Raw genomic sequence first — 13004 nt, forward strand, 5'->3', positions numbered from 1 at the left:
AGGAGCCAGCTGTTTATAATGGTTGGTAAGATAGGAGCAGCTTGGTTTACTAATGGTTCGTAGATAGAGAGCAGCGGTTTTAAATGGTTTTGGTAGGCTAGGAAGCAGCGGTTTATAATGGATTTTGGTAGGCTGGAGCGGAGCGGTTTAGTAATGGTTGGTAAGCGTAGGAGCAAGCTGTTTATAATTGGTTGGTAGACTAGGGAGCAGCTGTTAATAATGGTTGGAGGATAGGCACGCAGCGGTGGTATAATGGTTGGTAGGGCTGGTGCAGCTTGTTTATAACGGTTGTAGGCCTAGGAGGCAGTGGTTTATAACGGTTGGTAGGCTAGGAGCACGTGGTTTACTAACGTTGGCTAGGCTGAGCAGTGGTTTTATATACGTTGGTAGGCCAGGAGCAGTGTTTTGAACGTTGTGTAGGCTAGGAGAGCTGTTTATAATGGTTGGTTAGGTAGGAGCAGCTGGTTTATAATATGGTGTGGTAGGCTAGAGACAGTGGTTTATAGGTAAGGTTGGTAGACAGGAGACAGTGTTTTATAACGGTTGGTAGACAGGAAACTTTTAAAAGGTTTAAGCAACTGTTTAATAACGGTTTGGTAGATAGGAGCAGCTGTAATAGTTGTTAAATAGAGCATGTACGTTGGTAGGCTAGGAGCAGTGTTTATGACGTTGTAGGCTAGGAGCAGTTGGTTATAACCTGGTTGGGTAAGGCTAGGAAGCAGTGGTTTATATATGGTTGGAGGCTAGGGAGCTGTTTATTAATGGTTGGTAGGCTAGGGCAGTGGTTTATAACGGTTGGTAGCTAGGAGCATGGTTTAATAACGGTTGGTAGCTAGGAGCAATGTATTTATAACGGTTGGTAAGAGCTAGGAGCAGTGGTTTATAACTGGTTGGTAACTGGAGCTGTTTTATAAGGTCTTAGACTAGGAGCAGTGAGTTTAAAAATGGTTGGTAGGCTAGGAGCAGTGGTTTATAACGGTGGTAGAGCTAGGAGCAACTGTTTATAACGGTTGGTAGCTAGGAGCAGTGGTTTATAATGGTTGGTAGGCTGGAGCAGTGGTTTATAACGGTTGGTAGAGCTAGGAGCATGTTTATAATTGGTTGGTAGGCTAGGACAGTGTTTATAATGGTTTGGTTAAGGTTAGGTGCAGTGGTTTAAAGGTGGTTCGGCCTAGGAGCAGCTGTTAAGGTGGTAGGCTAGGAGCAGTGGTTTATAATGCGTTGGTAGGCTAGGCAGCCAGTGGTTTATAACGGTTGTAGACTAGAGCAGTGGTTTTAAATGGTTGTAGCTAGAGCATGGTTATAACGGTTGGTAGACTAGGAGCAACTGTTTATAAACGGTTGAGGGAGCAGTGTTTATAAGGTGGTAGGCTAGGAGCAGTGGTTTATAACGGTTGGTAGACTGGGAGCAACTGTTATAACGGTTGAGGCTAGGATCAGTGGTTTAAAATGGTGGACTAGAGCAGTGTTATAACGGTTGGTAGGTAGAGCAGTGGTTATAACGGTTGGTAGGCTAGGAGCAGTGGTTTATAACGGTTGTAGCTAGGAGCAGTGGTTTGTAATCTCAACAATCACTTTCCAATCTGCCCTATTACCAAATTCTTCCCCTTTCGCATTTTCATTTTCAATAAATGTATAAAGGCTATGCTGTTTATTTAGATTACATTTTTTTAAAGTAAAATACACATTTAAAGCTTGCTTTTAAATAAAACAGTTCAACTTTAATGAAGGCTGATCTGTATTAGGACATCTGGACAGTTGAAAGCTGACACGACTCAACGTCCCAGCGGTTGCACATATTTCAGAGTTAATTATCCCGATACATGTTTCATTAAAGCCAATAACAATATCTGGAGTTACCTAATCGAACCCTGTTTCCGTAATGAAGGTGCCCCCCTTGACATTAGAACACTTTGAAACAGATATATTTATAACGTTCAGAATGCATTTGAAATTAGCCGATAGTTTATCAGGGTCTATCGCTATATGCTTTCTTTGCATTGAAATTGCGATGCCACAGCACGCTGTTAATTGATGCCTTGTGTAATGTACGGAAACAACCGCATGTCTAACTGCAAACAACCCGATTGTAAAGCACGTGAATTAGGTTCTGTTTTTTTAAACAAGTCTATTTTAAATTAATTTATAATTTCCGGCACTAATCAAAACTGTAAATCTTTCCTTGACTGATTTTATGACGATGACTATTAGATAGCGTTTGTAATTTATTATATGAAATATTTTCCTTCGAGCGAACACAAAGCAGCCTAAATAAGACATGAATGTTCTGAAAATCACATTATACATTAAAACAACACAGGTTGTTTAGATGTTCACTACACTAATTAGATCAGTGTTACATTCTAAAGGGTCAACAATCTATTGACAAATGTAACGGTCTGTGACGCGCTGAAGTTTGCCTGGAAATTACAATCGGGGTGGTGGTCTTTAAAATGACCAAAAGGAGGCGCTCTTCATCAAATTTAGAGCCAAACGAGCAACGAGCAACGCTTTGCATTCAGGTTCCAGATGCTGGATTGCCTTTGACAATTAAATGTTGCCTTCCTTTGTACTGTATATTCAGCAAACCGGGCTATTGTTTTGACTTGTGAACTTCTGTATTGAGATATAAGCCTATATTCACATGCGAAACAATATGTCGACATTATGAAATATTATTGCATGTGTTTTTCTATGTACAGAGCCTTCAGAAAGTTTTCACACGCCTGGATTTTTTACACATTTTGTTGTGTATAGTCTGAATTTTAAAATGGATTACATTTAGATTGTTGTGTCACTGGCCTACACACAATACCCCACATGATAAAGTGGACTTATACTTTTGAAATTGTTCCAAATGTATTAAAAATAAAAAAGCTGAAATGTTCTTGAGTCAATAAGTATTCAAGCCCTTTTGTCATTGGCAACGCCTAAATAAACGTAGGAGTAAAGCTGTGCTTAACAAGTCACATGATAATTTGCATGACAAACTCTGTGTACAATAATAGTGTTTAACATGATTTTTTGAATGACTCCTCTCTCTGTACCCTACGCATCACAATTATCTGTAAGGTCCCTCAGTTGAGCCAGTGAATTTCAAACACAAATTATCGACCACAAAAGACCAGAGAGGTTTTCCAACGCCTCGCAAAGAAAGGCACCTATTGGTAATGGGTAAAAAATGAAAAATAAACAGATATTGAATAGCCCTTTGGAGCATGGTGAAGTTATTAATTACCCTTTGGATGGTGTTCAATACACCCCAGTCACTATGACGATGCAGGCCTCCTTAACCTCAATCTTGCCGGAGAGGAAAGAAACTGCTCAGGGATTTCACCATGAGGCCAATGGTGACTTTTAATACAGTTACAGACTTTAATGGCTGTAGTAGGAGAAAAGTAAAACATTGTGGTTACTCCAAAATACTAACCTAAATGACAGAGTGAACAGAAGGAAGCCTGTATAGAATAAAAATGTTCCAAACCTTCATCCTGTTTGCAATCAGGCACTAAAGTTAAACTGCAAATAATTGTCAAGAAATAAACGTCATGTCCTGAATACACACAAAGCATTATGTTTGGAGCAAATCCAACACAACACATCACTGAGTACCACTCTTCATATTTCAAGCATGGTTGGTGGCTGCATCATGTTATGGGATGTTTCTTTGGCAAGGACTAGGGAGTTTTTTTAGGGATAAAAAGAATGGAAAGAGCTAAGAACGGCAGAATACCTAGAGGAAAACCTGGTTCAATCTGCTTTCCACCAGGCACTGGGAGATGAATTCACTTTCAGAAGGACAATAACCTGAAACACAGGCGAAATAACACTGGAGTTGCTTACAAATGACAGTGAATGTTCCTGAGTGGCCTAGTTCCAGCTTTGACTTAAATCGGCTTGAAAAAACTATGGCAAAGACTTGAAAATCATTGTCTAGCAATGATCAACAACCAATTTTGATAGAGCTTAAATAGTTTTTTAAAAGCTAATGTGCAAAATATTGTACAATCCAGGTGTGAAGCTCTTAGAGACTTACCCAGAAAGACTCACAGCTGTAATTGCTGTCAAATGTGATTCTAACATGCATTGATTCAGGGGGTTGAATACTTATGTAAATGAGATATTTCTGTATTTAATTTTCAATAAATTAGAAAAAATTCTAAAACGAGTTTTCACTTTGTATTATTATTGTGTGTCGATGGGGGTGAAAAAAAATATTTAATCCATTTTGAATTCAGGCTGTAACACAACAAAATGTTCAATAAGTCAAGAGGTAAATGATCTTTCAGAGGCCACTTAAGTGCTCGTGATTTTGCCAATACTAATGTTTGATTTGCTGTAATCATTAACAACATTGAATTTAAAACAAGCCACGGGAAAAAGACGCTTGTGCTTATAAAGCAGAGGTGACTCTTTGTTTCGGTGTTGAGTTACGAGCGGCATATTTACCATTATTCAAACAAATTACAAGCATGTTGTTTTGCCATAAATATTAAGCACATTTTATGAGTAAGAAATATGATTTTCGTTTTAAAATAAGATTCCATCTGACATGCACGTTGTTGAGGGACTTGCCTATATATTTTAACTTCATGTGCTATCTAACAGTTAATTATGTCATTTAGTATGTGATGATTAGGGCGTGAATGGATAATCTATGCAACTGAAAAACTGTCATAGATGCAGTTGAGTGTTTTGATGCGCAGTCACTCAGCTCTGACTTTGGTTGATGATGGTGCAGTAGGCCTACTACGAACACACACAACAAACACACACACAAACACAACACACAGTAGAGAGAGCGAGAGAGAGAAGCTGTAAAAGTGAAATATAGGAAAGTGCTGAATTTCGATATTTGTCTGATGTGAAAGAGACTCTTTCAACTATTAATCTGAAAAATATTTTATATATTGGATGATTCAACTGCATCTAAAAAGAAGTTTCCTTTATGTTATAACCACGTTTCTAAAGCCACACAAAGCTTTCAAGTTCTTTGTGCTCTAACGTGAAAGCAGGACCCCTATATTACCCAACCTGCCATCAATCACAAGCTGACATGCATATTATGTCTGCAGAGAAATGGACATTTATGGGATAAAAGATTAGCCTAACTAATGTCTCCGTTTGAGACAGTCCTGTGTCACATATTTTTGCATTGTCAATTAGTCTCTTATTTTATTTCATGTCCATGTCATGCCAATAAACTCCTGTCGCTACTTATTGTGAGCTTCCGCATCCCAGGCTGGCTTTAAGAAATATGTGGACTATCTAGCAAGTAATGAAACCATGTCCTGTTGAAAACATAATAAATCACGTATTGTTGGATATTTTTCTTCTAGCTATGTTCCCTCACTCAGTGAGTGTGTTCATTTCTGCTGCCACAGCATCGGGCTATAAAGCCTACTGTACAGTCAGTAACACCACACACACGCTGCTTTAGCGATCGAAGATAAAAACAGGAAAACCTTGGTATATTTTAGTCTTTCTCTCTCTGTGCTTTTGGTATGATGTTGCGACTGGAGGAGAGGAGACTGGAGGAGAGGAGAGGACAGCTGGGCTATGGCCATCTCACCGACTTTGCCTTGACATCTGGGYAACCCACTGGTGTGTGGCACGCGAATCGGTTGATGTCGCTATTTAAATGCAAATTTGTGGGGGATCATTGAAGCCTCACCCCGTAAATTCACACAAAAGGAACACTTCACACACAATAAGGAGGAGGGTCGTTTTCTTCCGGAGGTCTTGGCAACACCAAGCAAATCTTATTCAAACCAACACACCTCCTGCATGACTAACATTGTGMTTTTTGTTGTTGTCTAGCGTTCACCATTAGCACACTTCTCCAAATGAGATATAACATTAGCGATCTTTTACAACTAAATCCACACACAAGGTCGTTATGATTAGAGCAGCATGGGCTACACGCACAGTTAACGTTGAATGCAAAATATACACAAGCTTTTTAGTGACTTTATATTAGAATATAATATACGTTTTGTTATTAATATTATTATTATTATTATCATTATTATTAGTATCATTATTATTTGTATTATTATTGTTTATCTTGACTTATTATGCTATTGCTTTGTTATGAGTTTTTATTGCTAAAGAATAATCTATCCGTGCATCAACATCATGACTTGTTGAGATGTCGCTGCGTGTGTTGCTGATGTCTAAACACACCACAGAATAAGCACGTGCGAGAAGCACTCATATGTCAAATTGAGACATGATCATAAATTAAAATATGCACTTATATGTCCATCAACGTCCCGTTTTTTTTCCCCCGTTTTTTTTCCCCTCGTCCTAAGCACCTTGATTAATTTCCGTCTGTCTGACGGAAGCAGTTAGAGAGGAAGTCAAAGTTAAAACTTGGTGGAAATGAAAGAGCGCATTTAGCACGCGCCCAGATGATCCTAGAGAATGAGCTGAAATAGATTCAGGCTCAGCGCCTGTTGTGGCAGCAGCTGATTCTCTATTCCTGTCCAGATGGCTCCCAACACAGATTTGCATTCATTTTCGCCTAATATCGTCCAAAATAGAGGAGCAGCTGCATTTGTTGTCAAATAAGGTTTAAAACTCATTTTTTTTATGACGCGGTCGTTACCTACGTGATGGGGTTGTKGAACTGTCCTACAACCTCTTTCTCGCCAGTCAACAGTATCCGTTTGAACAGCATCTGTCCTAAAAAACGTACTTTGGTCATCAGATTTAAGGCCCTTTGGTGTATAATCGGCATTAAACATACAGTAGGCTATCATTAGGCTGCTTGGTGCAATATGTAATTTCCAAGACAGAATTATACTGAGATAAAAAAAAATACTTAATTTATGACCAATTGAAATAACATATTTAGAGAAAAAAAACGAAAAAGTCAAGTGCACTCTATTTCAACGTTATAACATTTTACTTGCAACGCTGCAAACACGGCATTGGTGACATTGTTCTACGGCACATCAATTTATCGAGCAAATAATAATTTATAAGCAATTTGCATATGAACCCATTAAAATGAACACTTAGTACAATATTACCGGGTTGACCCAATAAATTGTAAATTAATAAATTGTAAATTGTCTAGAAATAGAGTAGCCTAACGATATTATCCTAAAATAGTAATAAAATGCAGTTTTATTATACTTACGTATTTAATTAGGACGTGCAGGACCGGGAAAGGAATGGATTTAGACGACGCAAGAACAACAGCCCGCTTTGATAATTCACTTATCTTTGGCAATAGTCATTAACCCCCAACCCCAGCAAAATGCTGTSTAAAACACATCTCTCTTCCTTTCCACGTACACCCATCCCACCCCTTTAGTGCACGGGGCTGTGGGGTCCCCTGATAACCCAAATAGGACTTCACTTTTCTTTTTTTGCCGATTAATTAAAATGTAAAAAATATATAGCTTAAAAAAAGGTCTACCACTTGGCAACAAGAAAGCATTTCCCTGAAGGAGAAATACCTATTACCGTCATATATTATTGTAGGCTATTTATCAGAAGCAGACGATTGCAAATATCGAACTGGATAACACGTTCACATTGCCGTTCTCTGTGGGCTACGAGAATATATAAGGCTTTATAACTCTTAACTCGTCCACAATGAACATTCCAATGCTCATTAAATTTGGATTCAATGTCATTGATTTTACTGTTATGTATTAATACATCAATATTCTTGAATGTATTCGATGATAGGCCTACTAATTTATGAGCACATAGGTCGATACATAACAGCAATTGTATTTGATGATTTTCAGGTATATTTGTATAGATGAAATACATCATAGAGATGTAATTTCTCGTAGATCTATTTCCATACAAATGAATATCTTTTTAAAATAGTATATTGTAGTATATAGTTGTAATGTCAAATAAATATTGCCTAAAGGCTGAGATTTGCTAGACCACAAACAAAAAATTGTCAAATATTTAATATGTGTATATGTGTTTTTATATATATTATTCATTATCCCAGGATAATACCAACCACACGTGGGTTCTCAGCTGCAGATGGGCGATGTAAATAATACTCATTTCCGTATACATCAGCGCCATTCAATCTACAGATATTTGGGGGTGGGGGAGGAGAGCTAAATGGGCAATCTCTGTTGTTTATTTTTGAGCCGCCTTAACAATGATTTTTCTCGGATAAAAAAAAAGCGGTTTCGGAGGGGGTTCGGTTGAGTAATTTTGAGCATTGGCTTTAACAGATGGCGCGGGAGCTGTAGTGCGCTCGCCTTATGTTCTTTCGCTCTCTGTCTCTCTCTCCCTCCCCTCGTTACTGCCCCGGGTCTGTGATGCACGGCTACAGCAGCCTGCCTATCCCGCGCGTACCGCCGTTACATCTTGGATGAATGTAAAACAAGAACGTGGCTTTTAATCAAAGATAAACTCTTTATATAATTAGCAATTAAGTAAAACGCATGACACACTATAGGAGCTTTATCACAATTGTATTTACAATGAATAACAACGCTGCTATAGCAAGAGGGGACATAAGCGGTGAATACAAAAATCACTACAATCAAATTTCACAGCAAAATGAGATAGGATTTTTTAAAGTTTTTGGGGGCCTTCTGGTAAAGTTGGAAACACATTCGAACAGCTCTGTTCATTTGATGAGAGGGTACCACATAGCTCGGCTACTACATCTATATGTGAGGGATTTGGGAGTATTGCAGTTATCATATGTGATTTATTTCCCGTGTCTCGGCTGAAAGAACAGAAATCCATAAACTGACGTTCAGCGTCATTGACTCTCTGATCATAGACAGCCTATAGGCTACGAAGTACAGTCAACGAGGTGGGGCGAAATCTAACATCCGGAGTGGCTGATTATTTTCCTATTATATATTAATAAGAGGTGACAAAATATGAATAAACAAACCGGTAATAATAATGCTGTTTAACCCGAGACACTGAAGCTAGAGCTATTCGGTGAACTTGCGGAGTGCACTTAACAATAAGCCCATGTACCGAGATGAGTTTCCGAAAACGATTCAGGTTGAGGAAACGCGCCACAGTGTGGTCGCGACGTAAAGTGTCCTTCTCAGTACTAAAAAAAGAGGCTCTTGTTATTGAACGCGAGGACTTCTCTTTTTAGCAATAATGTCGGTCTGTCTGTTTAAATAAAATTGGATTGTTGAACATTTTCTGAACTGATGACGTGTCAACTGCACAATACCACACAGCAGATAAGACCTATGGTTTGTTATGGCTTACGACATCCCATCTATTAGCACATAAGCAAATAGGGGTAATTACTAAAAAAGCGCTTCACGAGCAAAATTACACAAAGCACGGTAAGACCTACAAAGCCAATTAATTTCAGTAACCGTAATATCAGCAAAAATATTTTATAGCATTCTCCCCAAAAATATATAGGTAATATCTCATGTCAAGTATAATCACGATTTTTTTTTTTTAAAGTACGAAATAGACCCCATTAAACGCTTTTAGCATAGGCTGCATATTAAATAAACATTAGGGGGATCTTGCACGGGTATAGCGGAGACCCCTGGAGCTTACAACCGAATTAAACAGAGGGCACTAAAGTATTATTGTAATTAAATAAATTCGGATACTACAACTGTCCGATGTCTACAGCCGATTCACAAAAGTTGATAAATAAAAATAAAACTAATAACAACAATACAATCGCCTTCCAACCCGAGAGCGAGCTGATTTATAGTGAAATATAAACGATTAAAAAAACGCTACCGCACATGGCCTAATAACTTACAGGCTCATCATTGAAGCATATATCTTCTGTAATAGGTCATTTGGAAAACCACGCACGTTTCACAACACGCGTTATATATCAAGCACCATAAGCCATACCAATTTGGCATCGCAGATAATTATATATTATTTAAAAAAAAAAATCTTACCTTTTTGTCATGGAATCGATTAATCGTACGAAAAGATCCTGTTCTGTTCTGCACCTGTGAATAAAGTATATATTTTTTTAAGTATCTGTCATTTACACTGTGATTTTGCTTACACATTATATTTTGAGAAAATATCTTACCAATTTCTACTGACATAAAATGATATAATAAAACACGTTTTATTTTTTTTTATATATAAAACATGTATCGTTTAATACATTTTCATGATCATCATCTGGTCAGCGTCAGGTTAAAACGTGGGATTAATATCTGATTCCCACGCATCGCTAACTGAGCGTGGATAACCCATAGACGATGCTAGCTGACACCGACACTGTAGGCAATTTACCACTTTAAAAATGTAACCCAATATCAGACTAACTACCACCATACAACGTTCTCTGACGGAATCCATTTTCCAAGCATGCATGCCGTGATTTGTACTTATTCCCTTCGTAATAATCAGACACAGTTTTCCATTATCAGCAGCTATACCACTTACCGTGCTGTACAATAACTGTGTTGTAGTGCTATCCATTGTTAGTTTTTTCATTGTTTGGTTCCTGAAAATAATGAGTCATTGAATCAGTGCACATACATTTACTGTGTTTTTGATGATATTTTGGCTTGATGTGGTAATTTTGAGTCAGCAAAAATAGACTATTATGAAGGGGTCAAGTGATGGGGAAATGTGTGTGTGTGTGTGTGGGGGGGCGGGTATCTATCTATGTAGAGTAAAAAAAAAAAACTAAATTTATAAAATAATTTTTTGTTGACATTCGGCTCATTTAGAAAATCCACATAACTGCACGTGTCCTCCACCGGCCTATGACGTTCCTGCCTTTACCACCAAAATGATGAACTGTTGTAGGTGAAAATAAATAAAAAATATTTGCGTAAAATGGGACGATATTCCAAAGAAATTGGCGCTTACTTTGTCCTTCTCCACAAAGTCCACATAAGCTGTCCGTTCGATCTCACGGGCTGCCCTTGCCTGTCATACAGCGCAAAAGAACGAAGTGGGAAAAAGTTGATTTTCTGAGGTTGGACGGCGGTTGCTTCTCGTAGTGTGCCCGAGCCAAACCCACACCGCTGCGAGGAGAAGAGAGAGAGCACCTCGGTTAGATGGAGAGATACACTGGAGATGGAGCCAGCAGCAGATGGAAAACATTGGTGATGGCGAAAGGCACGTTTTTTTTTAAGAGACAAGAGATTTCTTGATTTGGTCACTTAACAGTAATATGATGTAATGAGCGTTGGAGAAAGACCCGAAGAGAAGAGGCGCACAGGGAGATTGTAATTGATACATGGCAATATGGGGATTTAGGGCAATCTGAGAAATGCATTAAAAAAATTGGATGTTTGGCAAAACGTACCTTTGGGCGGCTGTGTTCGCATCCACTACCCCAGATGTGTGCATCCACGAGCGAGCCGAGTTCATCCCGCTGCCCAGCGGTTCCTCTTTCATAGTCGTCCTCCTCTAGGTAAGCCTATATTTTCCTGAATTCCAAACATTAAAGCGCGTTTCGTACAACCCGCTCCAGCCAAATGAGAATAATAGGAAGTAGTTGTTGAAGAGCAATCTTTCCTTCTCGGTGGTTGACAAAAATAACAGTCAAATAAGTTTTGTTGTAGTTATAAAACGTGTAAGAACGAAATAAAAGTCCGAGTTGAGTTCACAAGTCCTGTCTCCTTGAGCCCGTCCTGTGTTGGCACGACATGAACAATTTACAGAGTGGTTACTGTAGTCTATCTCGGTAGCTGCGTTTGGAACTGATTCCTAGTCGTTGAAGAAGTCGTTCAAATAGCAGGATATGGTTGTAGTTGCTTCTGTGTTATTCAAGTTTTTATTCGAAATGCGTTTGAAGAAAACTTTTTGTTTTTGGTGATGGCTCCTCAAGCTGGAGTCATCATACAACAACATTTTTTTTTTAAAGCATCAGTTGAATCGACCACTTCTGGCAATGCGCTCCAGCTCCAAAAGGCCAAAATAAACGAAAAGATTACTATGGAGGTGTTCCTGGACACGGGAGAGGTTGATGAGAGGCCTTTAGCGTCTTGCAGAATGGGATGGAAGCATACAAAACTCAACCCTCTATCCCGGAAGAGTGGAACCTTTCCCGCGGAGCCAAAACCTAAACCCACGGGATGCGCGCTGTCAGAATATGACGCGCTGGTGGGCGGGGCTTCGACCATATATGGAACAGTGACACGTCCTGTCCTGAACGAGCTTCATTTCTGGAGAGTCCTACATGCAATAGCTGCCTGGCTGAAACCCGAGAGCTCTAGCAAGGCAAGCTCCACTTTCTCCTCCATCAAATGTAGAGATTTCCCCCCTCAAATTCACATCCTGTGACGTAATATTCACTAAACATGAAATCCTAAAGGACAAGAGTCCAGCCGATACAACATATTGTAGGGAAGGGAGCGGAATTGTCACAAATACTTACCCAGTAGGCTGTTATGTCATGTTCTCAGCAATTAATGAGTAAATATCGACTAAAAGTCTGAGGGAAGCGCATAACGTGTCTATAGGAGCATAAAGGACTTTCCAATCCATTTGGTCAAAACTAGATACAATGTCAATAGGATATATTTCACTATTACTATTTGTTAAGGCTTTTTCCAAATCTAAATTGGCATGTTTTATAGAGAAGGTCGCCAGTGCATATATAGTCAAAGTAATCAATGCTATTATAATGCAGCCATGTTACAAGTGATGGAATATAACGCGTCTCCACGGCAAACTAAAATAACTCTGCTGCAGACAGTAGCCTAGGTATTACTATCTATATAAAGGGAAATGCGTCAGATGGCTGTATCCCAGACTACTACCATTTGCATGGTAAGGACTCGTATCGATTCAATGTGCCATTCTTCATGTCGTCATGAAGTTTATAAACAGACGGGCATCAATTGCAATGTGTTAGCCTAAATGCAATGCACAGGCTGTATGTATGTGTGCTATACATGGATGTTCACTACGATAGTTGATTTAGTTTAATGTGGGTGTACATCATTCTATTCAGTGAATGGACCAGGGGATGACGGTGTCCAACCTCTCTCTTCTGAAGAACAAGACCTGTATTTTATCATAATAAAGAC

General features: G+C 38.9%; 1 long non-coding RNA gene across 1 annotated transcript; it reads right to left on the reverse strand.

Annotated features, from left to right (window-relative positions):
• Window positions 1–10403: 10403 nt before the first annotated feature.
• Window positions 10404–11975, reverse strand: LOC112079213 (uncharacterized). The gene is made up of 3 exons (XR_002895886.2): window positions 11276–11975; window positions 10834–10991; window positions 10404–10462 (listed from the first exon to the last, which is right to left on the reverse strand). It is a non-coding gene; the product is annotated as an uncharacterized lncRNA (long non-coding RNA).
• Window positions 11976–13004: the final 1029 nt, after the last annotated feature.

This window comes from Salvelinus sp. IW2-2015, unplaced genomic scaffold, assembly GCF_002910315.2.
Source record: "Salvelinus sp. IW2-2015 unplaced genomic scaffold, ASM291031v2 Un_scaffold7240, whole genome shotgun sequence".
Classification (NCBI taxonomy): Eukaryota; Metazoa; Chordata; class Actinopteri; order Salmoniformes; family Salmonidae; genus Salvelinus; species Salvelinus sp. IW2-2015.